At 48.8% G+C, this 25,282-nt stretch overlaps 1 protein-coding gene across 5 annotated transcripts in view; it reads left to right on the top strand.

Moving 5' to 3' along the window:
• ERFL (ETS repressor factor like) overlaps positions 1-25,282 on the top strand; it is a 154,879-nt gene that overhangs the window by 110,025 nt on the left and 19,572 nt on the right. The window contains exon 1 of one of the 5 annotated variants that reach the window (XM_081019072.1): positions 17,013-17,033. The exons of 2 other annotated variants lie outside the window; for them this stretch is intronic. The gene's annotated coding sequence lies outside the window, so the exon portion shown is untranslated. Of the gene's footprint in view, positions 1-17,012; positions 17,034-22,301; positions 23,124-23,334; positions 23,394-25,282 lie in introns of those variants that run through there. 2 more of the 5 variants (XM_081019071.1, XM_081019070.1) reach the window with 2 other exon arrangements.

Below are 25,282 nucleotides of genomic sequence, written 5' to 3'. Positions count from 1 at the left end.
AAAGCACGTCAAAGTGCAAGTAGATAAATAGGCACCACTCCGGCGGGAATGTAAACGGCATTTCCGTGCGCTGCTCTGGTTTGCCAGAAGCGGCCTAGTCATGCTGGCCACATGACCCAGAAGCTGTACGCCGGCTCCCTTGGCCAGTAAAGCAAGATGAGCACCGCAACCCCAGAGTCGGTCACGACTGGACCTAATGGTCAGGGGTCCCTTTACTTTTAAGGTACTAAGGTAAGGTTACCAGATTTTTTTTCAATGAATCCGGGGACACTTTTCAACTTCAATGGATTTTGTATGGGGACTGATTTGTAAATCCGGGGACTGTCCCCGGAAACGGGGATGTCTGGTAACCTTATAACTAAGGGCCTCTTTTTAAATAAATAAGCGAAATAAGTTTTTGCAACACACCCAGTGCCTGGCTGTAGGCCATCAAACCAAATATTTGTTAGTGCCGGGTGACCGGCAACTTAGCAAGATTTGGGTTCCTTCTTAACCAAGGGCCATTTCATCCATTACACGGCAACAGAACTGGGTTTGCCGCTGACCTTCCATGCAGCAGCAAACCACAGCCAATCACATTTGCCTACCAAGTGCATCAGTATGAAACACGTACGTCAACAAATACATCTATATTGCATTCACACTTTGAATTAAAAAAAAAAAAAAAAAAATTGGATGTACACCTAAAACTAATATATATATATGGGAATGTACAAAAGTAGTGAAGTTAGCTATTCGATGCTTAACATGAGTCTTATAAACTTAAATAACAGGTCATGTTTTAGGGAAGTTATGTTTTTGGGGGGAAGTCAAAGCTCAAATGTGACAACGCTCTGAAAAGTTAATTCTGACATTCTGAAGTTGTGCAAGTTTTTTATCCCCAGTTCTTTGGTGATAAATAGCTATTATCTACTGTGTTGATAAAGGGACGCAGGTGGCGCTGTGGGTTAAACCACAGAGCCTAGGGCTTGCCGATCAGAAGGTCGGCGGTTCGAATCCCCGCCACGGGGTGAGCTCCCATTGCTCGGTCCCTGCTCCTGCCAACCTAGCAGTTCGAAACCACATCAAAGTGCAAGTAGATAAATAGGTATGGCTCCAGCGGGAAGGTAAACGGCATTTCCGTGCGCTGCTCTGGTTCGCTTAGTCATGCTGGCCACATGACCCAGAAGCTAAGCTATACGCCAGCTCCCTCGGCCAAATAAAGCGAGATGAGTGCCGCAACCCCAGAGTTGTTCACAACTGGACCTAATGGTCAGGGGTCCCTTTACCTTTATCTTCACTGTATCAATATACTATTGCTATTGTTATTATTAGAGTAAGTCTCAAAAATAAGGCTCTGTATTAGGGGACACGTAGATAGCCTGGTAGGATAGAGGATGGTGCCAAGGTGCCAGATTCAATCTCTGAATGGGACAGCTGCATATGCCTTCATTGCAGGCAGTTCGACTAGATGATCCTTAGGGTCTCTTCCAACCCCATGATTCTATGATCCACCTTTGATCCAAGGCAAAGGTTTCCTGGGGCAACTGCCCCCTCTCCTAGTGAGATCAAGAACCACAGCCAAAACACTCCCACCAGGGTAATAACAGCCACAAAGTTCCCAATAAGAACAAGCTCCAAATTGCATTAAGCTGAACTGACGGCAACCACGAACCACCAGCAGCCTTTCTGCTGTTCTGTTCTGTTTGGAGCAGTTAAAGAAACTGACTGAAGTTAAGGAGGGTCAGAGAAGAGGAGCAGATGAGAGACACTGAGTGAGTGGCTGATCTGGTGCAAGAGAGAAATTCACCCAAAGCATAGGAACTTTTTTAGATCCAGGCTTATCCCTTACCCAAAACACACCTACAAAGCTACAGAAACTGTGTGTGGTTTTGTTTTTTGTTTGTCAGAAGAAGCGAAACCAGAAGGGACACTGAGAGTTGTTTGTAGGTCTCTTGTTATTTCAATAGCCTGCCGTCCCCTCTGATCTTATCCAAGCCCTGCTGAGGTACAGCTTCCGGCCAAGTAGCGCTGGGAAGTGTTGCCTCTTCAAAGGACATGAACAACTGCAACAGCCCCTTCAGTGCAAGTCCCCATGTATATAAGGATTAGAGATGGTGGAGAAATTCTATTTCAGTTTGCATTTAAAGGCAAATCTAACTAATCTGTAGTATCTAAAAGAATACGCATACCGTGACTGCAGCTACCCTTAAACCTTTGAATTTTGCAGTGCCGTTCTCCATCAAAATCAAATGCATCTAGAAGTGAAAATAACATGCAATCATTTTATATATCTGCAAATCCTGCATTGCAGGGAGTTGAACTAGATGACCTTTGGAGTCCCTTGCAACTCTACAATTCTATGATTTGAAGTCAGGGGGAAATATGCTTTGTAAATATGTGTATATCGGGCAAAATTGACAGATTCACCCATCCCCGATAAGGATCATCAACCCGCTGGCTGGGTTCAAACGGGTGGTCATGGGTGATGGCAAGGAGAGACAAAATCCAGTCTTAAGAGCGCCTGAGCTCACCAAGGACACATTTTGCCTATTCATAAAGTATTCACTTAGCTTGTGGAACTCTCCGTCACAAGATAAAATGATGGCCGTTAGCTTTAACAGCTTTTTGAAAGGATCAGGCACACCGATCATCTGTCAATGGCTATTAATTATGATGATGAATTGAAGCCTGCATATTCAGAGCCAGTCTATACCTCTTGGCAACACCAATTGCTGAAGGAAAACTCCAGTGGGGTTAGCTACCTTGTGTAAGGGATTGCTCAATTGGTAGAGCACGAGACACTTAATCTCAGGGTCGTGGGTTTGAGCCTCACGTCGGGCAAAAAGATTCCTGCATTGCAGGGAGTTGGACTAGATGTCCCTCGGGGCCACTTCTGACTCTACGGTTCTGTGATTCTATTATTATCTTTGAGGTCTGCTTGTGAGCTTCCAAGGGTTGTGTAATTGAAAGCAGAATCCTGGACTACATAAAAGGCCCACCCCCACCATAAATTTAAGATTCTTTGGAGAGGAATGTTTTAAATGTATGGCATGGGTGTCAACTGCAGTCTGATCCAGCAGGACAAATATTACATTCTTAAATATACTAGAGGCCTACAGCAAGGTTCATCTATCAGTGCTTCTCCAACTTGGGACTCCACCTGTTGTTGGGCTACAACTCCCATCATTCCTGACCACTGGTCCTGCTAGCTAGGAATGATGGGAGTTGTAGTCCAACAACTGCCGGAGGCACAAGTTTGAGAAACACTGCTAGCTGGTTGCATTCACAGATGGGAGCAGGCCCACCCACCCACCGTGGCAGAGCGTGCTGTTGAAATCTTGATATTCCCACAAGGCAAGAGGAGTCTCACAAGTGAGTTTGGCACATCACACCTCCTCTTTCAAAGCTTGTTGGGGGCAGCAGGATCTTGTTAGGACATCTCCCTTTGCTTCCGTTCAGTTCTGAACTTCTTGCCCTGCCCCTGAACTCCTCCTGAACTGATTCTAGAAATTTGGTTGCCCTTTTCTGAACCTTTTCCAACAGTACTCTATCCTTCTCAAGGTTAGGCAACCAGAACTGCACACAGTATTCCAAATGCGGTAGCACCATAGATTTGTATAATGGTGGTGTGATGCTGGCTGTTTTGTTTTCAGTTCTTTTCCTAATGATTCCTAGCATGGAATTTGCGTTTTTCATCACTGCCACACACTGGGTGGGTGTCTTCATCAAGCTGTCTGCTACAACCCAAAGTCTTGTTCCTGGGCAGTCACCACCAGTACAGACCCCAGGAGCATGTAGGTGGAATTAAGACCTTTTTTTTGCCATGACATGCATCGCTTTACACTTGTTTACATTGAATTGCATTTTCCATTTTACCTCCCATTCCCTCAATTTGGAGAGGTCTTTTAGGAGTTCTTCACAATCCTTTTTTTGTTTTAACGACCCTGAGCAAAGAATCTAACAACTTGGTGGCGTTGAATATTTTCTTCATTTTTTAAAAGCATTTTTTGAGCATTTATAAACTGTTTCATATTTAAAAATTTTTAATCATTTTAAAATATTGAGAAACTGGGGTGGTGTGGAATCTGGCGACTGGGTAGGAGAGGGAAATAAAATGTTGTGTGAGCGATAGGTGGAAAGCTTGATAACTAGGTGGAAGGGCAAATTGTACAGTGTGGCTGGAATAGGAGGACAAAGACATCTGTATCTATATATCTATCAGGCAGGGAACCTTCTTGGCCTAGTGGGCCAGATCCTTATTGGTCCCCACCCCTGTGGGCCAACTTTGACAGGTGGGTGGGACATCCCACCTGTCAATCAATCGACATCATGGTAAACTGCAGGCTAGGTCACTTCCTGGAAGTTGTGGCTGATGCTCATTGGTGCTGGTGGGGCGGAAGACAAGGAGCCCTAATTTTGCCAATGAAAGTCTAGTTTGTCCCTATCCTCTTCTCTGCTGAGTCCTAAAAGGGCAACACTGAGACTAAGGAAGCTGATGGTCAGGGCTATCCCTTGGATTGGATATGAGTTAGAAGGCAGGCAAGTGGGGACTGCCAGAATGAGGTTGGTGGAGCTGTGCCCCATTTGTCCTAATGGACCAGCCCCCACTGCTTCCTGGTTCACGCTGAGAATATACAACAACAGCATGGCTGGCTGACTTTTGAAGGGTACGGGGTCGGAAATGAGGCTAAGGGTGAGAAATGGAAGTCCCAGAACTCTGATCCAGAACATTCTGCACTGCAATAATGTTGTTACAGTGCTCCACTGTTTTTCTGTATACGTATGAATGCTGGTGTAATTAGATATGTTGCTTGTGCTAGGACAACCTGCATGCTTGATTTGTAAATGAGTGTATGTAGTGACTTCACTGAAAAACATTGAGTTGAACATGATGTGAACTGCTGCCAAAGTTCAGTGTGTGGTTTTGGATCAGTGTTGCTCCCTGTTGGAAGTTCGGATGCAACTCAACTTGCAGAAGAAGGGTGTGCAGGAGGCAGGCAGAGTGAGGGATCTCCACATTCCCAGGCTATCCCTGTACCTATAATACATAAACTGCCTTCTCTATCTCTTTGATGTTTAGATTGATAATCTCAGATGTGTCCTGTTTGCAGCTTCCTCCTCCTCTTCCTCTGCCTCCTCCTCCTCTCAAACCTCAATACGAGAGATTACCCTGGATCTGAGAGGACAATGGAGCAAGCACAATTGCTTTCCTATCCAACTTGTGTCCTTCCTACAATTAAGCACTTTGTTGCTGTTCTCACTCCACAAGCATCTCTCTGTGTGATTAGAAACAGGTAAAGTCTACTCTCCAACCAAGATTCACTAGCCAAACACTGCTCACTCTACATACTAAAGGATTTCACTAGGCAGTGGGACCCTTTTATCCAAATAGTCTCATTCACACATGCAAATCGCCACTTGAATTGAGGTAATTGACTTATGTGGGCTGCCATACAGATGCATGTTTGCCACAAGAGTTGACCTGGATGTGTGATAACGTTACTGGAAAACCTCAAAACATGGTGATAGCAGCTTGAATGTGTGAACAGATGCCATCGACAAGCGTTGTGTTTGAGGAAATATGTACAATGTGTGTATGGTATTATATCTATGGTGGCCCCATTCACACATGCAAATCACCACTCCATGCCACAGGTGTAGGAGATGGATTGAGGATTAAATCTGTAGATTAAAATTTAAACCACCTATCCCATATGTGTGGGAGAAATGCAAAAGTAAGTGAAGCCTTTTTAGCAAAGTAGAACACTTATGCCTTTTGCAACTTGCTGAAGTTTAGGAATAAGGCAAGTACACATTTTTTAATCCTTTTCATTTGTACTCTGCTGACCTCCCCCTCTTCACTCACATTGCAGAGAATGAACCACATGCTTTAGCATGGGCATGGCCAGGATTTATGTTAGGGGGGCAGGACTTTTGTTGGGGGGGCAGAACCGAGCTATCTGTAACTCAATTGGTCAGTTAGTTAAGTGTTTTCGTTTATTTGCTTGATTTGGGGGGGGGAGCAGCCATCCCCCTGGCTATGCCCATGCATTTTAGTAAGATAAACAAAAAAGGTTTACTTACATCTCAATGCAGGCAGCAACTACAATACAGGTAAGAAAAACTTCTGAGGTACAAAATACCAATATTGGCTGCAAAATAGAGTGCATGTGTGTGGAGCCCCCAGGCACATGTCTGATCAGTGTGGAAGCATGGTGAAAAAAGAGTCTCCTCAGAAGCAGGAGGAAGTATAACAGGTTACAGTGGTACCTTGGGTTACAGACGCTTCAGGTTACAGACTCCGCTAACCCAGAAATAATACCTCGGGTTAAGAACTTTGCTTCAGGATGAGAACAGAAATTGTGCAGCGGCAGCAGGAGGCCCCATTAACTAAAGTGGTATCTCAGGTTAAGAACAGTTTCAGGTTAAGAACGGACCTCCAGAACGAATTAAGTTTTCAACCCGAGGTACCACTGTATTTCCTTTGTTACATAATTTCTGCCCAGAGGAAACAGGGGAAGTGACCACACAGAGGGTCCTTTCTAGGAACTTTAAGAACTCGCTGTGCACTAGTCCCGTGCTTGTCTAGCAAAACATGCATTTGTGATTTGGCTGCAAACCCCACAACAGGTATCAAGTTGTGGCTGAAACTCATTGGGGATGGGAGGGCAGAAGGCCGAGAGTGTAACAGTAGGAGGCGCCAGAGCCAATGATAGGCAGAGAGAACTAATTCTCCTACTTGCTAGGTTCTACAGGGGGCAGCTGTGAGGTGGCAGGCAAAGAGGAGACAGTGCCACCCTCTGGACTGGTTGTAAGGCAATTGGTGGACTGACAGAAGGCAGGCTAGTCAGGGCACTGAGCTACAGCTCAGTGGTAGATTATCAGCTCTGCATGCAGAAGTTCAATCTCAAGGTAGGACTTGGAGATTGAACTTCTGAACCTCTGGAGAACCACTTCCAGTCAGTGCAGACATTCTGTGCTGGATGGATCAGTTGTCCAACTCCATATAAGGCCTGATGTGTGGCAGGTCAGTGAGTGAACTGACTTCATTGAGAAAAAAGGCATTTCAGTTAATGATGAATGCTTGAGATGTTATATCTGCCAAACCACATTCACACATGCCCGCCATCGCTTGAGTTCACACTCCTCAAGTGAGGAGCATGCTGGTATGAAGCTGATCGGGTGGCACTGTGGGTTAAACCACAGAGCCTAGGACTTGCCGATCAGAAGGTTGGCGGTTTGAATCCCCGTGACGGGGTGAGCTCCTGTTGCTCGGTCCCTGCTCCTGCCAACCTAGCAGTTCGAAAGCACGCCAAAGTGCAAGTAGATAAATAGGTACCGCTTCGGCGGGGAAGGTAAACGGCGTTTCCGTGCACTGCTCTGGTTCGCCAGAAGCAGCTTAGTTATGCTGGCCACATGACCCGGAAGCTGTACGCCGGCTCCCTTGGCCAATAAAGCGAGATGAGCGCCACAACCCCAGAGTCGGTCACAACTGGACCTAATGGTCAGGGGTCCCTTTACCTTTTACTACTTCCCCCTTCCTTCAAACCTCCCCATCACCCTAAACATTTGGGAGGGTCATAAGCAAGACATGCCCCCACATCACCCTTTCTATCCTGCCAACATTGAGGTGGTGAGAATTCGACCCTGTTACAGCACCAAGATGGTTGTAAGGATTACTGAGCTAATAGAAGCCTTATTGGCACTCCACAGAGTGAAATATAAATGCTAAGCGTTGTTGCTGTTACAGATATACACACATGTGTAAACCACCCTTAGTCTGTTGGGGCAGTCTGTGTATACACTCACAATATGAACGGTTGCGCATGATAGGCCTAGGCATTCACAACTAGGCAAGAGAAGCACTGATTCTTTAACAAAACAGTACCTGGAAGAGTCCAGGAATGCGCTTGCTTGCTTTTTGTTGTTTAACCCTTTGCTGGTATTTCAGATTTGTCTCCCTCTGTTTCGCTGGCATTTATATCTCCCCACGCCCAATCCAACACGCGCGTGCCCGCGCGCTGCAAAGCTCCTTTTCCTCCTCGTCTCCCCGTGGCTGCCAGAGGCGCCCCTGACAAATTGGGTGTGCGATTGGGAGCCTAGAGTTCAATTAGCAAACACACTGAGCGAGCCATCGGCGTAAGTGACCTTACAAGTTTAATTAACGTCCCATCATTATGAGAGATTGAGATCAAACCGCCGTCACTTTGATAAATTAACAAATTATCATCCTCGAGTCCCCGCGCCCGCTCCCAATCCGGAGAGCGTGCTAGGATCCACTCCCGTTGGCCGGACTAGTGGCAGTGCTTCATCCGAGAGCTCGCTCCGTTCTCCGGCTCCCCAGCCCAGCCGCCTCCATTCCTAAACACACATGTAAAAGCTGCCAGCCTGCCTACCTTGACGGGGTTGGCGGAAGAAGTACTATACGCACTTGAAGGTATGACATTTCAGCAGAGCTCACTGCTCTCTCGCTCCAGCGCCCCGATTCTGAAATGACCTAGAAGCAAGATCCATTGACTTTAATGGGACAATTCTCAGTGAATGGATTTGAGGTGCTTCTTTGGAGGTGGGAGCCGGGGGGGGGGATTAAAGCCCAACCACACTTTTGGCATGTCTCCAGAGACTTCAGAGACAAGCAAAGTTGCTAGCGCGAAGACCTTGGCAACAATGCAGCGGGAAGGTCTCCTGCGCAAAGCACCCCGAAATGAAATGGAAGGAAGGCAGCGGAAGACCCTTATTCTCAGCCCTAGTCGGTCCCTTGGCCCCGCCCGCTACCAAGGACGAGGACCGGGCGACACATCTTTAAGGACGTAGGTACACGTACCTGATCTTTCCCCCCAAACAGGTGTTTGAGACAGGTACGTGTACCACTCAGGTGCGTCTCTCAGAGAAAAAGCTGAAATAGGGGCACTGCTCTCCTTGGGCGACACACCCGAGTTGGTTTCTGCGTGGTGCGCGAAATCTCCCTGAAAATCGGGTTGATATAAATGATAGGTTTTTTTGTTTTGTTTTTACTTGTTTGTTTTATATAATTAAAAAAAATATATACCGCTACGTCACAAAAAAGATCAAAGCGGCTTACAGCAATAAAAAGCATAAAACGTAAACATTAGTTTTACTCTGCCATGAGTTGACTAGGACGGAGGGGAGATAGCTGGAGTTGGGGAGAAGGTACTTGCTGCCTTGCTGGTCGTGGGAAGGAGATCCAGGAAGTAACTTTCCTTGTTCTCAAAGTCCCGGGATCCTTACGAATATCGGTGTGACTTTAATAAGGGCGGACAACAAACATGCCTGCTCACATGGGCATAGCTAGGAGGGTGCGGGGAGGGGGGTAGCTGCCCTCCCCTAAATCAATAAATAAAAATACTTAACTAACTGACCAATTGCGTCACAGATTCTGCCCCCCAATAACATAGAGGTCCCCCCCCAATAAATCTTGGCTACGCCAATGCCTGCTGAACACGTGATGGTTTAGTGCTTCCCTACTCCGCACTGGACAACAGACCCGCTGAGCTTGTCGATGGCTCCACAATGGCTCCATCCATTTCACAGGTCACCCACTTGATGCTGCCAGAGTCTTTATGAACTGCTCGGTGTCCCACGCTGGAGAAGGAATGAGGTTCTTTCATTCATTCTCCCTTTCTCCCTTTCTTCCTCTTGCCTCCAGATTTCACATCCTATTTGTTTTGCAACCCGGCGCTTCAGTCCTCTCTCTCTCTTCCCCCACCCCCCAACCTCCTTTCGCAGCTTAAGGCCAATCCACCCGCTTCTTTCCCAAAGCTCTCTCCCTAACATCCGCCTGCCTCCTCTTCCCCTTTCCCTCTGGGATCACGAACAGCACAAACAGCCCCGCAGCCACCTAGATGCTAACGAAAAGGGGGAGAATTTAAAACGACGCGCAATTGAATCATTAAAAAAAAACAATCCACACTGGGGTTTCTAAAAAGAATGGGGGATCTTTTCTTTTAGAAGGAACAAACTTGTTTTTATTTGGGCAGGGGGTCGATCTCAGAAGCATTTGAGAGAGGGGGAGGGAGAAAGAGACCCTATGCGGAAATAAATGAGGGGAACGGTAAAGAAAGGTCACCTAAGGATAGGAGGTGCCGTCAAGGGGATCTTTGCTTTGGGTTTTTATCTCGCCTGTAGCGCACCGTCTTTTGCTCGGAGCTGGGTGGGGAGAGTCGCTTTGATGTGACTGAAGATTTCTCCAGTCTCCCCTCTCCACTTCCCGGCCCCCTTTTGCGTCCTTGCCATAATCTGGCGCGTATTAGAGCGGCCTAATTGCAAATCGATGCCGTTCGCAGCCCGCTGGGTGTTTGCAAAGTGGTTGTGGATGTTAATACCAATACAACACCCCCCCCTCCCCAAGTTCGCCAAACCAGTGGCCTTGAGGATCTCCCGCACCGCCCAGATCCATCAGCGCGGAGCCGCCTGACCAAGATAGGCCCCTGCGCACCGTGGGTCCCCCACCACCCGGTCTGCGTTTCCTGCTGTCTTTCCAGCCCAATTCTTGGAGACATCTCCCGGGAGAGAAGCGGTGTCTCCTGATCTGCGCTTCTCTCCGTCGAGGGTTGCTCCGTTTCCACAATTCTTCGGTAAAGGCGTCCGAAAGGTATCGAATCAAAACAAGGTGCCTGGAGGACTGAGACCCCCTTTCTCAGGTCGCGTTGGTCTACTTACGCTAAAAGAAGCAGTTTCCCGTGCGCTCTGGCGTAAATCGCGCACAGTAGACGTCAGAGATGCTTAGGTTGCCAAACTAAATACACTTATTCGAGAATATGTCCCACTGAACTTATGTCTGGGTAACCCTAATCAATCTCTGTAGTTCTTAAACACACACACACACACACACACACAGAGAGAGAGAGAGCAAAGCATGGGAAGTAATCAACGCTGCGAGTAAGGTGACTTGAGATTTCCCTTCCCAGGCACCGAGTATTTCCAGGCTGACCTTGGCCTCAGTGCGCCAATAAACCCCAAGCAAAGGGTTGGTTCAGACGTGCGTGTCCGTTACCTGGTGACTACCGCACCAAGGGATTACCTCCATGTCTGAATGGGTCGAGACAAATCTAATGCCACTTCCGCAATTACTGGGTTACTGGAAGATCAGCAGGTGGCGTGAACCGATTTCTGTTAAGTGCTTGAAAACTTGGGTTTCCTGCTGGCCCCTTCACACGCGCATCTTATCATTTAATGCTTGAACCAGGCGGTATGCGCAGTGGCAGGTCAAGCGCCGGAGACCGAGAGTCTGCGTTACCTGGCGCCACCTCAAACTCGTCGATTTTCCATAAGTGAAAGCAGTTCACACGTTCAGCAGCCTCTGGAACCGAGTTGTCAATGGAAGTGTGTGCGTGTGTGAATCATTGCCCTTCAAGTCACTGTGTTACAGAACTTATTCCCGCTTCCACATCCCCCCGGCGTTTGTGGGGGTGACCGATCCATCACCACCACGCCAACTCCTCCTCTCTTCGGTGGCTTAAAAAAAAACACTTTCCCCCTTTCCACATTTTGCTAAACTGCGCCCTGCTTTCAATTTCACGCGCCCCGTTTAAGGCAGCGTCTCGCTCCTCCGGCCCGACGCTACTTGGTAGGCAGAGCGCCTGGGCGCTGCAGCAGAGCCCGGCGGCCGCTCGCTGAGCAGCCCCCCCTGAGGATTCGTCGCTCCGCAGCCGGCCACGTCCCCCCCACCCCGCACCCTCCGCTGACAAAAGGGCGTCTCGGTTGGTTTTTACATTTTCTTGTCATGGTGGAGAGTAACCCTGTCAGGCTATTCCAGTCCCCGAGTGGGAGGTGTGCTCAAAAGCTGAATATTCAGGGAGAGATGGCGACCCGGGCCAAGAGGAGAGAGGATGGGATGAGGCCCTTCCCGACAGCCTCCATTTGCGGCGGGGGGGGGTGTTGTAGGGAGAAAATGAAGGAAGGAAAAAGAGATTTGACGGATAGATAGACAATGCATACATGGAAAGGGGAGATAAAAGATATGCATAGATACAGAGAAAGAAAGGAAGAGAAAGATGGATGGATAAACAGATACATTCGTCAGAAAGGGATGGAAAGACTGAAGAGAATGTCGATGGATTGTGGGTACTGATGGAGAGGATGTAAGGCTTTATGTGTGTTTTGTGTGTGGTTGATTTTTATATATATATAAAGGCTGAAAATCTCTGCAATGACCTGGAATCTCTAATCCCAGATGTGTGTGCTGGTTAGCTGTAGTTACTCAGTGGTGCTGCGGAGCGCACTCTGTACATACCCAGAGGCACTCTCCTTATTTATTACTGCCTCCAATTATGATGAGGCTGAACCTTCCGAACAGGTTGTGGTGGTGAACTCTTGCTCAAATTAATCCCAGGGTGGTTCGACATGTGGATATGGATGGTTGTAGGGTACGGCTTTGTGTGGACTGGAATGCACCAGAAAGAAGAAAAAGAAGAAGGAAAAAAAGATTAGGAAGTGATATAGGAGACACAGTTCAGTTGGGAATGGATCCATGAATATATAACTAGGTAGGCAAAAGATATATATATATTCACACACACAGTCTTTATCATCTCATGAATACCTGCAAGTTGGCGGGGGGACGACTTAGGCAGGAATATATATATAGCTATATTATATAGAGAAAGAGGGGGGGAGGGAAGGGGGGTTGTGGTGGCCCCCCACCTCTGGAACGCCCACCCTTTAGGAGATCTGTACTGTTGCAGTTTTTTGTTTGTTTTACTGTTTTTAGTGTAAACCACTATAATATTCTAAGGAAAGGAAGGGTGGGATGGAAATTATTTTAAAATAAATAAATGGTGTGCTCCTTGAGTTTTCAAAGCACCTCGCCTACATTGCCTAATAACATATAAGGCTGCACACATTATTATTATTATTATTATTATTATTATCATTCAATTTTGTATACCGTCCTTCATCCAAAGACTGCAGGACAGTTCATAACATAAAAATACAAAATGAGAACAAAAAATACAGGTGTTTTTTAAAAAAAAACCAATAACAGCCCTCTCCAACACATTTAAAAGGCCATATAATGTTTAATGAGCCAAAGGCCTGCTTATAAAGAAACGTTCTCGCCTGATGCCTAAAGATATGTAATGAAGGCACCTGGTAAGCCTCCCTAGGAGAGCATTCCACAAACGGGGAGCCACCACCGAAAAGGCCCGCCCTCGTGCTGCCACCCTCTGCACCTCTGGGCGCACGAAGAAGGGCTTCAGATGGTGATCTCAGGCCAGGGTCCAGGCTGGTTCATATGGGGAGAGGCAATCACCGCCTTGAAGGGCTCTATGGGACAGAGACTGCGACGTAGCTGCTTCCCCTCAAGGCCGCCCAATGAGTTCATGTCTGCCTGCCTGCCGCGGAAGTCCCTGGAAGACCCTGTTTGCTGGTTCTGGCGGAGAGGTGGCTGGCCAGAGAACGGCATTTAAAGGGTGCAAGGAAGCTCCGCGCGGCGGCAATGAGTCTCCTGGCTGTTTCCTTGGTGGCAGCGCTGCTCTCTTGCGCCCTCCAGGGGCGAAGGCCACTTCAGCGTCGCGCAGCTCTAACCAAGCGCAGATTCTGGAGGAGTTTGCAGAGTGAGCTTCGTGGGGGGGGGGGGCGCTTCCTGCCACTACCACACACACACCCCGCAGCTGTCACCTCTGTCACTCTTTCCTCTGAATCCAAAATGGGTCCAAAAGTTTCTCGAAGCTTTGCTAGGGACGAGGGAAGCGAGCTTTTCTTAGCTTTGGGCACCGCGATGGCGGGAGGTGACGGGGAGCGGGGGAGTTTGATTTCATCTCCCCGGATCCAGAGTGTATATATTTATTTATGATACTCTAGTGCTCCGGGAGATGTTCATTAAGGGGGAGATTTCAAAGGGAAACCAAGCAGCCGGGAGGGGTTTCTCGGTGTGTTATGCGTCTCCAAAGCAGCGATGGGGAGGGGGATAAGGGGGCGGGTGGGTGGAAGAGGTGGGTGTTGGGATTTATCAGCATTTTAACTTCTGACGGTTCCCCTTGGTTCTTTTTTTTCTTTCTTCCTTAAACAAACAAACAATAAATAAAAAATCAGCCACTCAGGGACAATTTTCAGCCTTCTCCACTTTCATGCGCTTTCGTTTTTGCTCTTGTTTCTCTCTCTCTCTCTCTCTCTCTCTCTCTCTCTCTCTCACACACACACACACACAGTGTGTGTTCTTTCTTACCCCAGTCTCTTACTTTCACAGTCATGTTTAACCTCCTTTCCCCATTACTTGATTCTTTCCTTCTTCCCCTTCTCCTTAATACTTTCCTTTCTTTTCCTATGAGAAATTACTTTTCATCAGCATTCTTCCCCCAATGCGTATCCATTCCTTTCTATTCACCTCTTCCTCTAATCTTTGGAAAGGGAAGGGGGTCCTTTTCCTTTACTCCTGATTACCAGTTCCTACACGATCCCCCCCGCCCCAAAAATGTGGTCTATCTCATTATTCTAGAATAATTCACCATTTAATCTATAGGAAGGAAGGGACTTGTTTTAAAGTTGGTCAAAGTGTGGTTGACTAGATAAGCTGCAGTATCTAGATGGGACTGACTAAGAATTTGTGTGCGCGCGCGATAAAAGCATTACGATTCTTTTTTTAAAAAAAAAACCTTTTAGGAATTAAAGGGGGAAATGTATGGGAAAAGTTAAGGGACCACAGCAGTGCAAACCTTTGGAATTCAGAAGAGTGAATACAGAGAAAAAAAGTCAGGACCTTTCTATAAAACCTTCACTGCAATCTCTTCTTGAAGGGAATATAAAATGTTGCAATATAGAGCCATACAGGTTTGGCCATCACCACCGCCCCCCCCAAAAAAACCCATGCATTTGTTTCTCTTCACTGGCGACACGCGATTTTGGGGGTTTTTTTACTTTTTACTTTTTCAGTTTGTGCCCAATGTCTTCCACTCTCGTGAACAAATAATCGTCGGATCGCCATAACTGTCTGGATAGGAAAACTTTCAGAGCCATTGGAGAAAAAAGAAAAAGAGATGGGGGGGGGGGACGACGACACCCACCTATCTCTCACCCCAAGTGACAGAGAGTGACATTGTTTTTGTCCTCTCCCTCCCCTCCCTCTCTTGCTCCCTTGCTCTTTATTTTAGAAAGATCAGAGAAAATATGAATTCTTTTTAAAGGGAAAAAAGAAAAATCAATTTTAATTTCAGTTTAGAAGATTGTGTTAACAGGGGAGCTTGGATGGTCCGTATCACTTTAGTCTCTCTCTCCCCCCTCTCTTTCTCTCTGTCTCTCTCTCTCTGTCTCCTATTCAGCGTGGACGCTTTTCTATGCATTGTTCCGACTTTCGAGAAAAAGCAGTTGCAACACCCGCCTCCCCGCGCATCCTTCCTTTCTCGAGCCAATTCATGAAGCCAAGCGGGTTCTCTCTTTTTTCCCCCATTTCTGAAACATATGCTTCATTATCCTTGGATATTTGCGGCGCGCGGGGCGGGTGGGGGGCGGCGGAGGAGGTGGTTGAAGAGAGAAAAACAGTAATTTGTCAAGACGAGCGTCTCAAGCCGGACGACGAACGCTGTGGTCTTTAAACACACATTTCAGCAAAGTAGCCTCTTTGTCCAACTCACCACCCCGCCTCAAAAGAATAAAAGGCAGGAATGTCTTTGCTGAGGCTTCCCCCCCTCCCAACCTCCCTGTAGTTTGAGCAGAGAGGAAGATGGAAGCTATTTAAAGTGGAAGGGCTGTTACTCTTGTTGGAAGACCTGCGCGCATTAAAGGTTGCAGACGTTAATGGCCTTTGACACACTTGAGCCTAAGCTTCTCCCGAGCAAAATGAGACTTTATTCCGACGAAGCACGCCTGGGATCGCGCTGCCAGGGCCAGTGGTCGTCGCTCTCCCCTCCCCTCTTCTTTTGAAATGCGTGTTGGATATAGTACGTTGCATATAATACGTCTGCCTGGCCAGACGCCTGTCTCTGTCACATTTGGCTTTTATCCCCATCTCATCTTTCTCCTCTTGTGTCCGTCGTTGTCGATATTTAAGGGTGCGATTCTCCAGGCCACGTTCCCATCTCGCTGTTTTCAATGGCAGAGTGAAGGCTGCCTTCCTAGTCACGCTTGCCCTAATAAGCCCCGTTGTACTTACCGAGGCTTCGCCAACCGGGCGCCCTCGAGAAGTTGTTGGACTACAACTTCCATCAGTGCTGGCTGGGGCTGATGGGAGTTGTTGTCAATAACATCCGGAGGGCACCGGGTTGGCAAACACTGTGCTTTTGTATGCACGCCTAGCCAGAGGCTCAGATTTCTTCTCTCTTTGGGAATTAAGAGTGGTTCACTTTTGGGCTGACTGTTAAGACTTTACGCTGTAAGAGCCTCGAGGGCTGGATGATGGGACTCTGCAGAGCGCCCTGTACCTTAAATGGTGACGCTAATGAAAACAGCTGGCTCTAGCAAGTGAGCCAAATCACACACTGGCTTGCGGCCAGTCTCAGCAGAGCCACCCTGTGCTTGCGTACTTAGAAACAAGCACGAGCAATAGGCCCCTGGGTAAATGTGCATATCACCGCAGTCTAAATCTTTCTGCATCTGTGGTTCGGCATCCGCCTCCTGATAACCCACAAACTCTCGGCTAGAGTAGATTCCACTTTCCGTTTGCACATCCACTTCCCCTTACGACTGTATTGTTTCTCTCTTTCAGGAAATGCCCTGCAATTCCTCTCCCTCTCCCTCTCTCCTACAGCCTCACTAATGCAATCATTATGGATATGATCTATGTAAAGCGCTTTGAACGCTTAGTGGGAAAGCGATAGACAAGTTACAAAAGCCTTGAAGCATCTTGACGACTTTTAGCCTGTACAATCATGGCTTAAGCTTTCCTGGAGGTCCAGCCCTACTGCACCAGATATAATCGGGGTTCTCATGATTGCCATCGGTATCATTACGGCTACTATCCTTTCCACGATTCCAATTCATGCACATTTTTTATTATTATTATTATTATTATTATTATTATTATTATTCCCTGGGTGACTGCCGGTACGCACGCTTGCTCAGAAAAAGAGTCCGCGGAGCTTAACGAGCCTTACGCTCAAGTAAGTAACGTGGAAAACTTTCCCTCCAATTGACACACGCACCCGAACACACACACACACACACACACACACACACACACACCTCGAACACACACACACGCTATATGAGGAATTGTTACAGAAGCAGTACCAATAAATCCAGAGGCGGCAGGATCCAACCAGTCTATGTGTTTTTAAATGTTTTACTGTAATGTTATCCTTGCGTTGATACTGTTCGTCACCTTGAGTTTCTATTGGGAAAGAGAAGCGGGATATAAGTAGAAACGAATCACGAAATGAGTGAAAGAACTGGTGCATACACACAATATAGATATATTGCCATTTCCTAGGGGCCGGGTTCCCTTCGCCGCTACCCCCCTATAAAATATTTGAGGGGGCTGCTCTCTCCCAAAGTTGATGGGCATTCCCATTCAAATGGTGTGAGTGTGCACGTCTTGTGATCGATGATGTGAAGCGGGGCTTACCTGCCCCACCAATGTTTTATTCAAGTTGGCACCCCCTATATATTCTCCCTATATGGTTGCATTTCGTCCATATAGTGCATAAACAAAGCATTAGAGCAGTTTTATCAAACAACATACAGCCCGATTTAAGCACGTTGAAAACCTCGTTGATTTTGATAGGCGAGGCCATAATCAAGTGTCGAGCTCTCACGTGGAAAAAACAGGGCATTAAAGACACGTCATTGCGATAAGATGGTACCCACCGCAATCTGTCTCAGAACGTATCATTAATATATTTTAGCAGTATATTATATGTACTGGTTATGCGCATTGGTCAGCATTAAGTACATCTATTTACCCTCTGTAAAAACAAAACAAAAAAAACCAGACCTGTACGCGCAACAGAAACGACAAGTTACTATATTATTAGCATGAACTATTTATATGGCACCATCCCTCTACCTCACGGTTTGCAAGCAGAAGGCGGGTCTCTCTGCCCCGGATAACTTGCAATATATCTATGCTGGGAAGTTTGCAAACTCGAAAGCGATGGCCGAGGCTTTAGTTTTACGCACCAGTGGGGAGCTGAAGTTCCTCCTCTCCTCTTGCTCCTCTAATTAGTAAGTTATTATCAAAATTGTGATTGCTCCCCCGAGGCATTTGTTCCGGGGTCGGTGGGTGGGAAGTTTCCAAAAGGGACATGTACGCAACAGTGAGGTTGGATTCAGATTTACGCAACAGGGATCTAAGGAATAAAATTGGGGGGGGGGGTGTTCGGACTGCCAGTGCCAGCCTCCCTTCTGGGATATCTGGGATGGTGGTGGTGGAGGAGGGCGAAGGAATCTCGCCAAAAACTCTGATATTCGGGCTGTTGGTGGTGGGGAGAACGCCAAACAAACAAAGTGTTGTTCTGAGAACTTCTAAGGACATTAAAAATAATCAAACGAGGCAGCACAAGGCGTGGGGACCGGAGCAGCCCTATTAGACTGTTAAAAAAATAATTATTAATTACTTTACTTAATAAATTGCAAGCTCGCTTTCCCGGAGGGCTGCTGGATGTGACCGTAGAGACGTGGGCAGTATAATAAGCGGTGTAGTCCTCCTCTGTTGGTCATTGCCCACCCCGCTCCCCCTCTTCGCGAGCAACTCACAACCCCCTGCTCTTTCTTGTTCCTACCTCGCCTCCCAGAAAACCAGCGATCCTGCCCTTGCTCTTGCCCCAGCCTCAAGGGGGCGCCCTTTTCCGTTTTCCGTTCTGCTTCCTGTGTGTGTATCCGGCACCTCCCACCCACTCCAAAATCCCTCCATTTAGGGAGTCAGACATTTCCCTTTCTTCCCCCTGAAACTCGGGCGATCCTCGGTTGTTAAACTTGCAACCTGTATGTTTAAATATTTGTCGGGTATTTAAAGCTCGCCGGCTCCCTCGTCTTTCCCGGCCCCCTGCCCGCCTCGCCTCTCCTCTCCCTCCCCTCGCCTCCCTTCTCTGTCTTGTTAGAAGCAGGTATTCGAGTTTTGATCTGAGATTTCAGATCAAAGAGGCTTCGCTGGCTATTAGTTTCATGCCTCCGCATTGATCCCCCATTGATCGAGCGGAGTTTGCCCTAACATGTGTATAGGGGCTGCTTAGAACAGGCCTGGTGGATTGGGTTGGGGGGAAGGGGGTGTGAGGGGGGGGTGTCTTCCAGCTCTGGCTTCTTTCGCCGGAGGTTATGGAACAATGAGGGGAGAAGGAAGAAACCTTTTCATCCTCCAAACGCCGCCGCTAGATACCCAAATCGATAATTAATGACAATGAATAATTTACAGTATCGATTCCCCAAAAAAAGAAAGGAGGGGGCAGATCGGCAAACATATCCTTTAAGATTAAAAAGAGAGAAGCGGTACAAACACCGAATTCCCCCCTCCCAAACCCCATATAACGAGGAAAAAACCCCAGATTATTATTTTTTTGCATCGGAAAGTTAGATGCTATTAGCATTTCAAACCTTGCCCGAATGAATACGTGCCCCTCCCCTCCTGGCTTGTGTTTGTATATGTGCGGTGTGTACGTGATAGAAACAGGCTTGTGTTGCAGCTTGTGCACAAGTGTCACTTCTGTGCTTTATTCTGGTAACAACCCATAGGGAGCGCGTGCGTGTATGGATCCAGGCTGCAACCTTTAATCGGTGGATTAATCAACTGGCGCTTTAGTTGATTAATCGGCGAAGACCAATTTGTATCCGCGGGGTTGCCAGTTTAGAGCACACCTGTTTGTTTTTTTGAGTCTGCACGTTCTGAAATAATCAAGGTTAGATTGTGGCTTTTTCTTCCACGGTTACTGGAGATTTCGCTTTATTAAGGTGCCAGTTTCCCCTTCCTGTCAAGGCACCCATACTGAGGTTTTGGTAACCCGCGAATTTATCATCAGCTGAATCGGTTTAAAAAGGCAGAGGCGTATTAACTTAAATTACTTACTCGGTTGACAAAACACCCACCCACAAAATGCAGCGCCATCCTATCCATGCGCACTGATAAGTAAGCTCCATGGACTTTCTCTCAGGTAAGCACAGCCCTGGTAAACAGGCGCGGGTGCTTCTCCACCTGCCCACCTGTCTTCCAGTGTGCTCCACAAAGTGTGCTCATAGGTGGGCTTTTCAGACAGGTATGGCAGCTTTAGGCATGAGGCGGGTGTGCGCGCCTGAATATGTGTATGTCGCTTATGTGAGTCTTACAAGTGAGGAAACCAATACACGCGTGACTCTGCAGTGCGTTTGCGGGTTTTCGTCCGAGGCTGTATTCCTGCACACACTTCCCTGGGCTTAAATCGCACCGCACTCAACTGGGCTTGCTAGAAAGTAAGTCCTGTTGAACCCAGTAGGGCTTGCTTCCAAGTAAGCAGTTTTCGGGTAGGGCTGAAAATTCTGCTGAACCGAACATGGACGGAATGCTCTAGCTATCCTCTCCCTTGAATGATCACAGCGATGTGCAGAGGAGGCACATTTACAGCAAACATTTAATCCTAACCAAAAAGAACACCAGACCCCACCCAAAATAAAAATAGAAAACCTGGGTGTCTTGATTTTATAATCCCTCTGACCTGAAACGCTAACTTTCAAAAAATATGTTTGGATCTCTCGAAAAGACCGCGTGGGGAAAATTTGTGGGAAGAGAGTGAATAAATATATAAATAAGAAAGTGGCGGTCTCATAGGGGTGGGGGCGGCGTGGGGGTGGGGGGCGTCCTGGGTGCCTCGTGTCTCTGCTGCGTCCTTCTTTTCAGTTTTGGACGGCTGTTTTACGCCCCCCTCGCTTTAGAAATATGCAGAGATGAGACCGAGCGAGAAAGCGAAGAGGAGGGGGCAGAAATGGAGGGGGTGTGGAGGGAGGGAAGGAGTGGGGAAGCAAAGAAGGGAAAATTCCCTCGGCTACTTGTTATAACATTTCTCCAGGAGGTTGGAGGGAAGTTGAAAGCCTCGGTAACCGAAATCAAAACTAACAAGGAAATGATCTGCGCCTCTCATCTGGGCCCCGGCTCCTGGGGGCCTGCGGGGGGATCTGCTAGCTTCCTCTTTGATTTGTAAAAAATGCATTACCTCCCAAATCAAACGGAAAATTACTGCAACCAAGGACAAGAGGCTGGGAGCTGGCGGCGGGGGGCGCGCAGAGAGGAAGACGGGGGCTTTGGTGACATCCTTGGAGCTCGGGAAGGGGGGGCAGGTGAGGGGATACTACATGAAATAAGGTGGCAAGGGGGTGACACTGGGTGGAAGTTATGTCTATCCGTATTGCGTTCTGTGTTGAGTCGCTTGGAAGAGAAAAGCGCCATTTCGCTATTAGGCGGAGCTGTACCCGGTGCTGAACGCAGGGACAAATCTGCGATGTCCCTGTTATCTATCGGCGTTTTTGAACACCCCGATCCCTTCGATTTCAGTTGCTAATGTGTCTTGCTAAACTGGTCTTAAACCGACTCTGTTCCAGATACGATGTCTAAATACACCTCTCTGTGGAGCGTCTCCCCATCACTCCACCTGCCTATCTTCTATCTTCTCTCGCTCCTCAATTTCCGGTCAATCATGTTTCTTCCTCCGCCGTCTCCCAGCCACACAGCCACCCTGCTAAGGCCGGGTCACCAGATCTCTGGAATTTGATCTTATGTCCCTGCGCCTATGTTGGAAGTATTAAACCCCCGCCTTTGTAAATACAGAGATAGACGGACATAACCTGCAGAGGGAAGATGGGCATAAGCAGCTGCGCGGCTGGAGAGCAACTGGGCGGAGGCAGGCGGAGGCTTCTATTTCTCCACCTGCATCCCAGTCTAAAAAAACATCACCCCACCCCCAAACTGGTAGCATCCGCTTGAGAAGACACACACACAAGTGGTTCTTGTCAGAGGAGAGCCGGACGCCACTCCTCGCCCACACTATACCGCTTGAATCAAAGTTTTGGGCCATTCCGCCGCCAATACTTTTAACTCCCTCTTGCCTTGGGAAATATCTCTTGTTCAAACATGTTTGCGTTTACAACTGCGGGAGGGACGGGGATTGCTGACTTTTTGCTCCCTGTTCCTCCTCTCTCTCTCTCTCTGACACACAAACACAACAACAACAGTCAGTTGTGTGGCAGGGAGACGGGGTGGTGGTGAGCGCAAATGCTCCTTCCTCGTCTCTTCCGGCTGTTTTTCTATTTACTTTCGCTTCTAGCAGCGAGAGTCTCTTTCATCGCCGCCCCCCTCCGCCTCCCCCACGCACACCCCCGCCACTCCAGCCCGCCTTATGCCGGCGGTGGAGCTGTTGTGGGGAAGTGAGGAGTAGTTACAAGCAAACACCCGCCCCTAATGAAGACAAACGGAGCCGAGCGCTGAGCTCAGGCGCCGTCACCCTTGGAGCGGCTTCTGCCGCCGCACCCGGACACCTCAGGAGACGGCTGGAGCTCGGACCCTCTCCCCACCCGCCCCATCTCATCGCCCCATCGCCATCACCCTCGCTCCTCGTTTCTAGCGCTCCTCGGGTGGAGGGGTAGAGGGAGACAGAAGGGAGAGAGGGAGGGCAGGATAGTGGAAGAGTAGAGTGCGAAAGCGGGGGAAGAGGAGGAAGAGAAGGAACTCAACACGGGATAAGGAGCGGGCGTGGAAGGGGGAAGAAAAGGAGGGAACGCGAAAGAGGCCCTGAAAAGGAGGAGGAGGAGAGTGTGGAGGTGGAAGGAGGTGAAAAAAGAAGAAGAAGGGAGAGAGGCTGAGGAGGAGAGGGGAGGAGAGCGCGAGAGGGAAGGAGGGAATGTGAATAGGACGGGAGAAGAGAGAGAAAGGGGTTGCGTGGTTGTCTGTGTGAAAGGAATAAGGGAGAATGAAGGGCTCCCGGGGAGGGAAGCGGGAGAGAAGTTAAGAGAAGAAGGGACAGAGCGGGGAGAAGAAGGGAGAGGAAAAGGGGAATGTGCAAGGGACGGAAGGGAAGAAGGAACGAGCGTGTAAGGGGCAGGCGAGGAAGACAGGTGCGCGTTCCCTCTCTCTCTCTCTCTCTCTCTCTCTCTCTCTCTCTCTCTCTCTCCTTCTCTTCCTCTCCTTCTTTCGTGTCCGGGGGGCGAATCCATAAATGATGCGGCTCTGCGGGCCGCGTGTCACTCGCCAGGCGCCGAGCGGAGTCGCCCAGGGCACCGGCTCCTCCGCCGCCGCGGTAATTATCTGACAGCCCGGCCAGCCGCGCGCTCGGCCCCGGGGTGGCTGGAGGGGGAGTGCGGGTGGGGGCGAGTGAGGGGGAGGAGGCGCGTTTCAGCCGCCAAATAAGCCGGCTGAGTGGGGGGGGGGGAGGGTGGCTGATCTGGGGCGCGGGGGGGGGGGGTTGGCGGAATGCTTGACGATGCTTCGTGAAGAACCAGGGAGGACACTGCCCCCGCTCTGGGCACCCAAAAAAATCCCTCGGATGGACGCGTGGCGCGGGAAAGAGGTAAGGATGGGCTTTAAACCCTTGTGGGGCGCAAATGGGGCAATCCGTGGGGAGAAAGGAAGCAGGGGACAAGAAAGGGCGCGGCGGGGTGGGGGTGGGAAGCTAATGCAACTTAATAGGAATATGCATCTACATGCGGGGAAACCGTAAGTATAGACCCTTCCTCGGTTATTCTGCTGCCTTGTCTTTCCCTTTCCTCCTCCTCCTCCCTTCGTAATTTGTAAGTTCCTTGCGGGCAGAGACTTGTCCTTTTCCATTTCCTCTTTCTTTTCGCTTCCCTGCTTGCTACCGTGTAAAGCGCGCTGGTGGTATGAGTACATTTGCTGTTATTTATTATTGCTGTTGTGAATCTGAAGTTTTGGCGGGGAGAATCGGACATTCCGAGTGTGGTTTTTGGGGAGAGGCGAGCGAAAGAGCTGCGATGAGGTCGTGCTTCGGCACGCAGAAAGGCCTAGCTCGGTCATGGGTATCTGCAGATAGAAAAAAATGCCTGGGGAGCTTTTGCCGGTCGGTGTAGGCAGGGCTGAGCTAACTGGGCCAGATTCCTAAGAGGGCGGCTGGGCCCAACAAACCCTATTCTGCTAGCTGGCGTGGAGGAAGCAGGTGAGTATTCTGCGGAAGCGGCCCTGCCCTCGTGCAAGGCTGCACTCCAAGGGTGTGCAATATTCGTGTGTGTGAAGAAGCCCCCTCTCCAATTAAGGGGAGCCCTTCTCGGGCACTGAGGGGGCTTGGTGCTAGGCCTCGATCCTATGCCTGCTTTGGGGGAAGAAAGTTCCATCAAATGCAGCGTGGGACGAGCTTTCAAGGAGCTGTGTTTAGGATCGCGGTCTGTTTTTTGTTCTAATTGAATGAGCGCATTCTAATTGAATGAGGGTTACCTGTTGCCCTCTCTCTTTCCCTGTGGCTCTTCTGTTGAAAGGGGTTGGGTAAAATGATAATGTGCAGGTTACGAAAAGAAACTTTACCCTTCCCGCCCTCAATATTCGCTTTGTTGGGTGGGCTGCTGCGGGTATTTTGGGGGATAGACTTGTGGGGAGTTATACAACTGGGCGGAGGCTTCTCGGCATGCGAGACGGCGCCAAATAAGCAGTTGACGGCGGCGACCATCCTCCCTCTCAGACGTATTTAATAAGTAATACAGTATACAGATTTAACAAATAATAATTCTGTGGAAACCAGCACCCAAGGGCCAAATGGATCTACACAAATACACACACACACACAGGGTCACGCAGAGGTATATGTGCAAGGCAGCACCGTTAATTTAAATGTGCACACGCTCTGGGGACGTGTTCACACGACCACGACCACGGGCACACAGCGTTCCTTAATGCACGCAGACGCAACTGCCCAGGCCGACAAAACACCAGCAGCCCAACTCGCAACAAAGCCCAGGATGCCTCGGGGTTGAAGCCAACAAGTTTAATTGGAAGGAAATGCCAATTAATTCGACCCTTCCCACATTCCAGGGGAGCAGACCCACAGTTAGTAATAACTCGTGAGTCCGGCTTATTTCCGAGTTCGGATCGTCCCATTCCGAGTACTTCAACTGAAAAGCGGCTTGTGGGGAGAGGGCCAAACTTCTGGGGAATACAGCGGCAGGCACCCCAAAAGAGAGGCGAATAATTCGCGGGTTCTGCGGGTCGAAGGCGCGGGGCTCTTTCTCCCTCTTCGCGCCGAGCTGCGCTGCTGAGCTTTTTGCGCACCGGCGGGCGCAGGGAATGGAGCTCGGGTCGGCATTGAGGGTTGGGCTGGCTGGCGGCTTCGGCCTTAGTCCGTGAGTGCTTGTAGTCCTTCGGATGCAGCAGGAGGCCCGTCGCCCTCTGAGAAGCTTGGCAGAACTTTATCTCCTCTGCTGTCTCCTGAAAAAAAACCCCAACCACTTCCCC

The sequence above is a fragment of the Podarcis pityusensis genome (assembly GCF_964106645.2).
Source record: "Podarcis pityusensis genome assembly, chromosome: 8".
Lineage (NCBI taxonomy): Eukaryota > Metazoa > Chordata > Lepidosauria > Squamata > Lacertidae > Podarcis > Podarcis pityusensis.
This window is presented reverse-complemented; position numbering and strand designations above follow the sequence as displayed.